This window comes from Anarhichas minor, unplaced genomic scaffold (assembly GCF_050575085.1).
Source record: "Anarhichas minor isolate MPS153535 unplaced genomic scaffold, ASM5057508v1 ptg000058l, whole genome shotgun sequence".
Taxonomy (NCBI): Eukaryota; Metazoa; Chordata; class Actinopteri; order Perciformes; family Anarhichadidae; genus Anarhichas; species Anarhichas minor.
This window is the reverse complement of record NW_027466504.1, coordinates 773,412-782,846: the sequence shown is the minus strand read 5'-3', so window position 1 is coordinate 782,846 and position 9,435 is coordinate 773,412.

Genomic DNA, 9,435 nt, shown 5'->3' with positions numbered 1-9,435 from the left:
TTTCTTGCTATTCTGTAACTGACCAGATATGAAGCCCGTAGTGCGTTTTTTGTAGACCCAACACATGAATGAGACTGCAGTTGTTTTGGGCTGTTTTGTAACTCCTCCAATTTCGATATAAACAATGTAACAGGCTTTTGACTTGCACTGGCATGCTTGGTGTTCAGGTGGCGACGTAAATAAGAGGGCTTCAGACAGCTGTTAGCCAGAAGCTCACTGCACCGACTGCATGGCAACCCTGTCTCCTAAAATGGTGTTTGACTTATTACATTGACTTATTACAAATACATTTCTAATCAACATTTTAACACTAACATTTTTTCCCTCTCCACCACCGCCTCTCCTTCTCCCTATTACGCGGTCAGAATACTACCACAACACGCCACCTGTCTCCAGCAGAAACACGCTCATCCAGGCCGAACAACGAGGAACATTACGCGGCTACAATACCTCCACAAAGTTCCGCGTGTAAAATCCGGGAGTAACCGTGACTCTCTTAAGGGTTATGTTTGGGTGGCTTCCTAGTGGAAGTTATGGTTAGGGTTAGATGGATACAAATAAATAAAATATACCTCCATAACACCCCGCCACTCTCGGCTCATACCTCCCCAGCAACGAGGCACATCACCCGGCCACAATACCTCCAGAATGCCCCCGGGGTGAAATCCGGGACTTGGTTTTATGGTTCCGAGTGGCGGGCGCTCACCCGTTGGCGCCGGACGCGAGGTCTCCAGCCGCCCCCGCCGTGAGGCACCCCATCGTCAGGTCTGTCAGCCCTCGGAACAGGCCGCGGGGCAACAACTTGTGGGTGGCGGGGGTAGAGGCGAGGCAGATCACAGAAAAATAATAAAGACTAGAGTATGGCAAAGATATGTTGATGAGAAACGTATTTGTAATACGTCAAACACAAACGTAATCAGGGAGAAAATACGTTTATGGTCAAACGTAATTGAGAATGCATTTTAGTTTTGGGGGAACGTAATTTTTAGGAGACAGGACTGCACCATTAGACCACCATTACATTTTTCCTCTCGCGCACCCCCTATAGGCAGCTCGCGCACCCCCAGGGGTGTGTTGCCCAAACATAACCAAGTAATTTTGTAGAGCTTTTTGTTTTGTTTTGTTTCAATTTACAATGTTAGCCACACGTTTCACACTGTTTCAAACTGCAACCGTGAACCAAGAGAGAAAACGTATTTGAGAATGCAGATTAGTTGGAACATAAATTTTAGGAGGCAGTGTTTCTCTAAACCAGGAAACCAATACACAACGGAAAGTCTTCCCGGCATTGGAGGGATAGTAGTGGTGCATAAATACAACTGTTGAAACTTTAGTGGAACTGGCTATATGATAGCATAAAGGGCCAAATTTGATTATTTTATTGTTATTATTATCATTTTCAGGCAAAGATAAAATGCCAGGTAAAAAGATCAAAAGGATCCGCAAACAATTCAACACTTCTTGATGTATAAAAAGACGGAGCTTCTACAGGAGAAGAGAGCAGAGGCAGTAATCATTTAATGTGAGATGTTGCTGAATGGAACCACTGATCTAAACACAGAGGGGTCAACCTGCCCCTACTGAACCCTCCCACCCTCCAACCTTACTTTTCCCAGTAAGCCCAGTAACCAGTGCTCTTTTGCTGGAATGATAGTTTCTGCTACTTTATGATAATTATGATAAACACAACTTCATGTAGAAATATGCACCATGTGAGCACAATGTAAACTAGATTGTGATGAGATCGCCCTAAAACAAAAGACAGAATCAGTTGTTAGCAGAAGCCCCAAAACCACTTATGTTTACGTTGAAGGGGCTAAGTTCTCTCTTCGCCTCTCGTTCTCCCTGAGGCCGTGCGTGGTAATGATTACTTTTGTCCATCGGGAGCAAAGGAGGAAGTCAGATGACATTATTATAGGACAACAAAGTAACAAAGTAACCATTTTAACCCATCCACAACGTTGCCCTAACCTCCACAGAACTTATTTTAAACCAAATCATGATCTTCCCAAAAGCCAACAGTTGTTTCTGTACCTAAACATAACCAAACATTAACCACAGTGTTGTCATAAGACAACGGTTATGGATGGAACAGACAAATGGGTCATAGTTGGTAGGACAATCAGATCACTAAAAGTGTCGTTAAGCAGTTACAAACAATGTCGTCGTTTGAGTTGAAGGACTTGTTGACTTTGATTTGGGGCCTTTTCTACAAGACAGACACAAGATGATGCAGGACAGTTTTTTTTGTATTACAAGTTTTCTGAAAATGTAGGTTTAAATATACAAATGATGCATTATCGTATTCAATTTGCACTGATTTTCATATATTTCCAGAGGCTCAAAGTTAGGCTCAAAATGCATGTTTCATTTTGTGGACATATTAGAGTCAAAGGTATTTACAGAGGGACTTTTGGATATGTCTTTGTATCACTCCATACATCTGAAAATATTGTCAACAGCCATAAATAACAATCCATTTTCTCCATGTTTTTAGTACTAAATTGTTGTATAAATCAGGCTTTGAATAATACAAACCCCTTCGTATAAACCATTAGAGTATAGAGAGGAATGCATCTGTACAGTGTATGTAAGAGCTATTGAAGTAGAGATGTGTTGCTCAGAGTCTGAGAAAAAACTAATTTAGAGAAAATTGCTTTGGGGAATATGCTAATGAGGCATTACTTTATGGTAACTATTGGTCAATTTAGGACTAATCTACAGACGCAAATAGACAAAGTAGTAAAATAAACTCTGAAATGCGTATTTTGGATGTTTTCTTTCCACTAGTCTGAAAATAAATCTAAAAATTAGCCAGTGCATGAAATATGTTTCGCCTCAATACTAATATTTGGCAAAAGTGGAATAACAACGACTAATGAATAGTTTATAATGTGCGCTACAACATGAGTTGCACAGCTGCGTGTTGATTACAATTCCACCTCAAGTTTATGAAAGACTACAATAAGAGTTGCAATTTAGATACACATAGGAGTAAGCTGATTGGTTCTTACACACTGACCCCGTCATACGACTGACATTGGAATACAAGAAAAAGGAAACATCCTCCACACTACACTGTAGTGTTTGAGGCAGAAAGGCTTTGTGGGAAATGATGTGGAGTTCTCACCCTTCTCCCCTTAACCTGCGCCTGCATCTCTAAACTGACTGCAATGTCGGTCTGTCAGTCCGTCGGTCCGCCACTTTAGTCAGACTGAAGTATCTCAACTATTATTAGATGGAGTGCCATTACATTTTGTACCGGCACGAGAATGGCTTTGCTAATCCTCTGACTTTAGATAGCGCTAGATGAGCAAATGTCTCAACAGCTGTTGGATTGATTGCCATTCAATTTGGTGAACACATTTATCTTCCTTTCAGGATGAATTGTAATGACATCATTTGGTCAAACATTTCCCTTTTTGGTAAACAGATGGTAAACAGTATCATTGTGAGCATGTTAGCATGCTGATGTTAGCTCACAGAACCATTGTGTACAGACTCACAGAGCTGCTAGCATGGCTGTAAAATCTTAGTAAAAATAATGCTTTTGAAAAAGATCTAAATGTTTAACCACTGCCATAACGAGGGGAAATATCTGTTGGATGCACATTCAAAAACTCTGCTTGTTTCCTGTTTTGCCCTTTTATTTGCGCAAAGAGGAAAACTCACTGGGACTTTTACTGTGAGGCCAGTGGAAGTGTTTGGTAGAAATGTTGGGAGCGAGTAATCGTTCTGTAGTTACACTGTTTCAAAAAAAGCTATGAAACACACTTATTTGAATAGTGTTTAGACATTCTTAACACAGATGGGCTTTGAGATATAATGTTAGTGTCGACAATGCTAACATTTGTTATCTTTCAATGACCTTTGCTGGTGATGCTGGAACTCTGAGGCTTTCAAAAGCCACCGACAGAGCAGATTAGGTATGAAAATGACCAAAACACGAATGCAGGTGTATTTGTTTTTCTGGAACACCTGGTGTAAGACAGCCCTCGCTGCATGCCAGCACTGATAAACTGTGTTCAGCATTCTGCAGGTCAGGCGATACAGAATGTTATAGAGGAGAACAGGGAAGGTGAGGAACGGGAGACGACTCGTTCAATTTAAAGTGTAAAAGTCGGCCATGTGATGGGGCTGGGGTTAAGATTGGTTGTACTCTCCACCACCATCATTAAAACATTGTAATTGGTCGACGTTCTGCAGGTACTGACCTTCCAACAAACCTACATTGCCATCCTTTGGTCTTGCTGCTAGCAGCGCAAGTAGTCCAACATACAGTGACAAGATGAAGACCAGACCGCATATGCTGTACAAATCTCCATCAGAATCCAGTTTGACTCCCAGTACTCAGTTCTAGTTTGACTGGAATCGGTGGGAGAGATTAGATAGAGGTGCTAACGCTAGTTAATGATCCGTAAGATACTCTGCTAATGTTAGCTCCACAGAAATATTTATCCCTCTAACCTTTCTGTGTAACGAGTATCACTAATACACAACGTTTCACCATTAGTTCCAACTCTGGAGTCTGAACTCTGAAACCACTGATAAGAGTCTCTGGAGCAGAGCTGTGTAGTAGTCAGACCCTGGTCAGAGCTGGCTGGTGGCACGCTATGATTGGCCAGTTTGCGTCCAAGGGCGGGATTTAGCAAAATAGAAACCGCTATCCTGAGCTAACTTTTTTAAAGCTCATTAAATAGCAATCTCTGTCTCTCTCTCTCTTTTGTTTAACGCTCTCAGGAAGACGTGTGTAAAAATGTATGGCAATAGCTGGAGATGCATTTATGGTTTCCAGGTTCCAGAGGTAAAAGTCAAATGTATTTGTCCTATAGACAATAGTAAATGACTCCCAGTTAGAGCACTTCTGCAGTTTGGACTTTGGCAGCTTGGCAAGTTTTCCTTTAAATTTACTTTTGATTTCAGAGTTTACTGTGGATATATTTAGCAATTATGTTGCCATGTTTTGTTCCCAACTGGCCACAACATAAACCTATGGGACACATTATTGACATTAAACAGGAGGGTCCTGTGTTAAATGTCCAGTAACATTTAGGATATCTTCGGAAGAAAAGATTGAAATGGTAATATTGAATGGGGAAAACACTCCTACTGATTGGTGATAGGATAGACTGCTATCATATCCTGTCTTGTACACATTTCATAGCCATGAATTTGCCCTCAGGCCTCAAGAAGGGCTCCGAAGAATATCCAAGAATGTTGAAACTTGTGATAAACAAGCCTCAATTTATCAGTTCCACATCTTTCAAACAAGAATATACTCGCCAAATATGTCACAATCATTTTGCAACACAAGGCATATGACATTGTTTAAGTTTATGTTTGTATGTTTCATAAATGCCAAAATTATGATTCTTTGCCTTCTTACCAGACAACAGGACAGATTTATGAACTTACATTACAAGGCAAAGCAGACACACAACATGACAGAAGCATCACTCACTGAAGCATAGAACCCTCATTTGGAGCCTGCAAAGTGGTGCAAATGTATCATTTTGGGTGTTTTATGCGAAGGATTTTAGATAAATGAGATGATCAGAATTAAAAGAATCTCATTGCTCTTATTCTCATGTCTGTAATTAATGATGTACAGACTCACGTCAGAGACACTAGCTCACATAAATATTTTCAGCTTGGATGAAGGAAATGTAATCAAGAGACATCCAGCTGTTTCATATGCAGCTGAACAGGGATGTAGTATAGTGGACCAAATGAGGATATGCAAAACAACTTCATGGATATTAAAGATGATTTTTTAGAAAGACGCTGTTTCTTTGATGAAAACAGCTGGTTCTTTAGGCACTGACGATTAAATCAATCTGTGACCGTATGTTTGTTTTAACGTTGCAAAAACAGGTGCATGACAAACAAAGTAAAGGATGTTTTTATTGCCACAGAGGTTTAGACGTACTGTATCTACATGTTGAAAATGACATGCGTATATTTGCTCATGAAATGTTGCAATTACAAATCCTACAGGTGATCAAACACTCTGCAAAGAGCAAACAGAGGTCTGACGCTCATAGATTCATATGCTTTAAACACAGAGCAAATGGCTGCTTATGATTCCCCTGAGAGATGAGAGATTCGAGGATTTTAGCAGTGCCTGGAGCTTACCTCCAAACATAGAGGAAACACATACATCCATTGTTCTGCGACTGATTGTCAGGTCACTCTGTTAAATTGGTACATTCTCTAAAATTCTTTTATGCATGACCGTAAATTTTCCCCCTACTTTCTTTTTTGTTATTGAAACGACTTAACAGAGCATACCAAGGAAGCAATAAACATAGAAACTATGAAAAGCAAACACAAATACAAAGTAGACATATTCCTTATAGTCCAGTAATAATGTAACTTGACCTCACAAAATTTGCAACAAAAGCCAATTTACATGCATCGCACCCTATATCCTCTTTGACGTACTAAAAGTGTTTGTGGAACCCGGGAAATTCAAAATGTCATTCGCTCAAGTGACAATAGTTTGTTTTTTTTGCAATTTGTCTAAGGTTGATCCAAAACGGAGCCTGAAGACACAACATCAGCAGCAACAGAGGGGAGAAATACATCATTTACAGATAAACAAAGCATGATAGGGATACTAAGATCATTAAGCTCATTGTACTACACAACATTACACTCACAACCAAAATACTTGCCAAGAGGTTCTTTGTAATTCCTTGGACAATGGGTCTCATGCAGCAACATTCTCTTAACTCCAGATGCACCAAACGCTCTTAACCATCCAGCTCTGTGCTGAATGATGATCCCACTTGATCATAAATTGGAGGCGTGTGGTCGGTTGGTAATGCTGAGTAAACACTACTGTATATGAGGGCAGGTGTTGTGTCTAGTGCAAAAACTCTGGCACATTGCCAAGGCTGTAAGAAGAAGAAGAGCTTCAGCAGTAGTGAAATGAAGGTTCTGTTAAATAAACTTCAGTCAGTTCTGGTGTTACAGGAAAACCCAAAAGCACCAAAGAGCTAAACCATTCAGAGGCTGAACACACACAATATTATCCATTGGTTTAGTAGTCCTAATTGGGATATGGTATAGTATCTATTTAATATTACAATCATTATAATTACCCTAAACATATAATCTAAATTTGATAGTCTGACATTCATGCGTTTTTTAGGTTCCAAAAATGTAAAACAAATAATTTGTGGATTGGGACAACAAAAGTTTTTTTCAGTACTTGGTAAGAGTGCTCTCAATCACTCTCAACATTTCTCTTACATAAGAGAAGAGCAAAAATAAGAAAACGTTGGTGAGTCTCAGAAATCAATGGGTACTAACAAAATAAGAACACATCGTGAATGCAAACAAAAACAAGAGGAAATGTGTTCTTATATTGCTTCCTGCGTGAGGCCCAATCTCCCATAAGAACAATCTATGGTTATAATGAGACAAATATGCAGGATGGAAAGGCCTGCACCATAAAACATGATACCATGCAATTCCACAATTAAGGAGCTAACATCAAGAATACATTGTTTTGGATCCATTATTACTTAAATACCACAGCATCTCTTAATCTATGTGACCAATGGACTAAATCAAAATAAGTGTCAACAAGTTTGTGACACTTCTGGCACAATATTTATAATGTATTTCAGGAGTACGGTAAGTGCAATTTGTTGTCTTTCATGTGAATTATCTGATAGTGATTCTTTTCTCTGTTATACCAAACCTTGTGCCATGCTTGGCCATCCAGTTGGAAATCCCAGGAACAGACAACATCAGCTGTCTGTGAGTCTGAGAAGTGTGAGTTAATGTTTTTTGGCAAACCTTTTCTACAGGCTTGTATTGAAGGACTAAACTTGAATCAGAAAATAATTGCACACATTTTTTTTCATCCAAATAGTTCCTTATGTGTGGTCTTCCCTCTCAACCTGTGTCTTTTAACATCAACCATCCATCCATCATCTGTGACCATTTTACCTTTACAGGGCCGCTGGGGCCTGGAGCCGATCCTAGCTGCTGAGAGGCGGGGTACGTCCTGGACAGGATATCAGTCAACAAGGCTGACACATTCACATTCACGCTCACATTCACACCTACGGACAATTTGAGAGTTAACCATAAACCTAATTAACCTAACCTGCATGTCTCTGGGTAAGGAAGCTGGAGGATCTGGAGAAAACCCACGGTGACACAGGAAACCAGGATTTCAATTCTGTCTTATTGTCTTGTTATATGAAAGTATTCGATATATTTTGTAAAATTCAATGTTAGCCTTAAATTCTTTAAGCATGTATACATACACATTACAGTTAAGAAATGGCTTTCGAAGAACAAAACAAGAGAGATCCTTGTAAAAAACGAGAACTCATCTGTCTTCTCCATTCAATGCAGGGCAAAAGGGACAGTTTTGGATGGTGAATCCACCTTCTCGAGACACCTGGGAATGTGTTTCTCAACAGAATGGTTATTAATGTCAAATAATCTGTTGCCGCTTAGAGTTGTTTGATTTTGTTTGGTAACTTAGATGAACAAGACATCTCATTTTCCACTCATACAGCCAGTGAACAGGCCTATATATAGTGTGCAAGGTTATGTTAAATGTTTTGTAGTCTAACCCAAATAGGGCTGCAACTAATGACTATTTTTTATCTATTCATCATTGATTATTATGGTTGGTTATTTTTCTCAACAAATTGATTCATTGTTTGATCTACAGAATATCAAATTATAGTTAAAAAATATTTCTATAACCTGGGGTGATGCCATAAAGTTGCCGGTTTTACTCGGCCAACACTCCAAAACTAGTAAACTATAAATAAATTACCAAAATAGTTGACTGACTGATCATCAATACAATTCAAACATCATTTTGAGACAAATTCATCCTCCACTCCTTGCACCCTTTTGGGCCAACCGCTATACTGTGTGTCAAGAAAAAAACTCCAAGCTCATACATCTAATGGGAGGTATGTTCACGTTACCACTCCTTTAGATTTTCAATAGTAACCTGTGTAGAGGCTGTATAAACTGATAGGATCTAATTGCATGCATCTGCTCTCTACATATAATAAACAATATTGACCCCAAAAATCATATCGTATCGTTGTAAAATGATTGAAACCACTGATAGTACTGGGGCCTGTGAAAGGATACTGAAAGGGAAAGTTGTAGTCCAGCTGTCAGTGTGCGACTGGTCTCTTCAATGGAGCTGCAGACCGTGCTTTCGTCATCAACCCGGCATAACGAACGTGCTACCTTTGTCCCGCCCTTATTTCTTCGTAGCATAGCGATATTTTCCTTTCGGAGAATCCCTAAGAGTCTATATGATAACAAAATTGCACAAACGCGAACACCCCTAAAAATGTAATTGTCTGGTATGTTCTTGTATTCTAAAGTCCTATATTACGCGTAAAGTGATGAGTTTGGTGGCCTGTCAATCAAAAGGCTGTC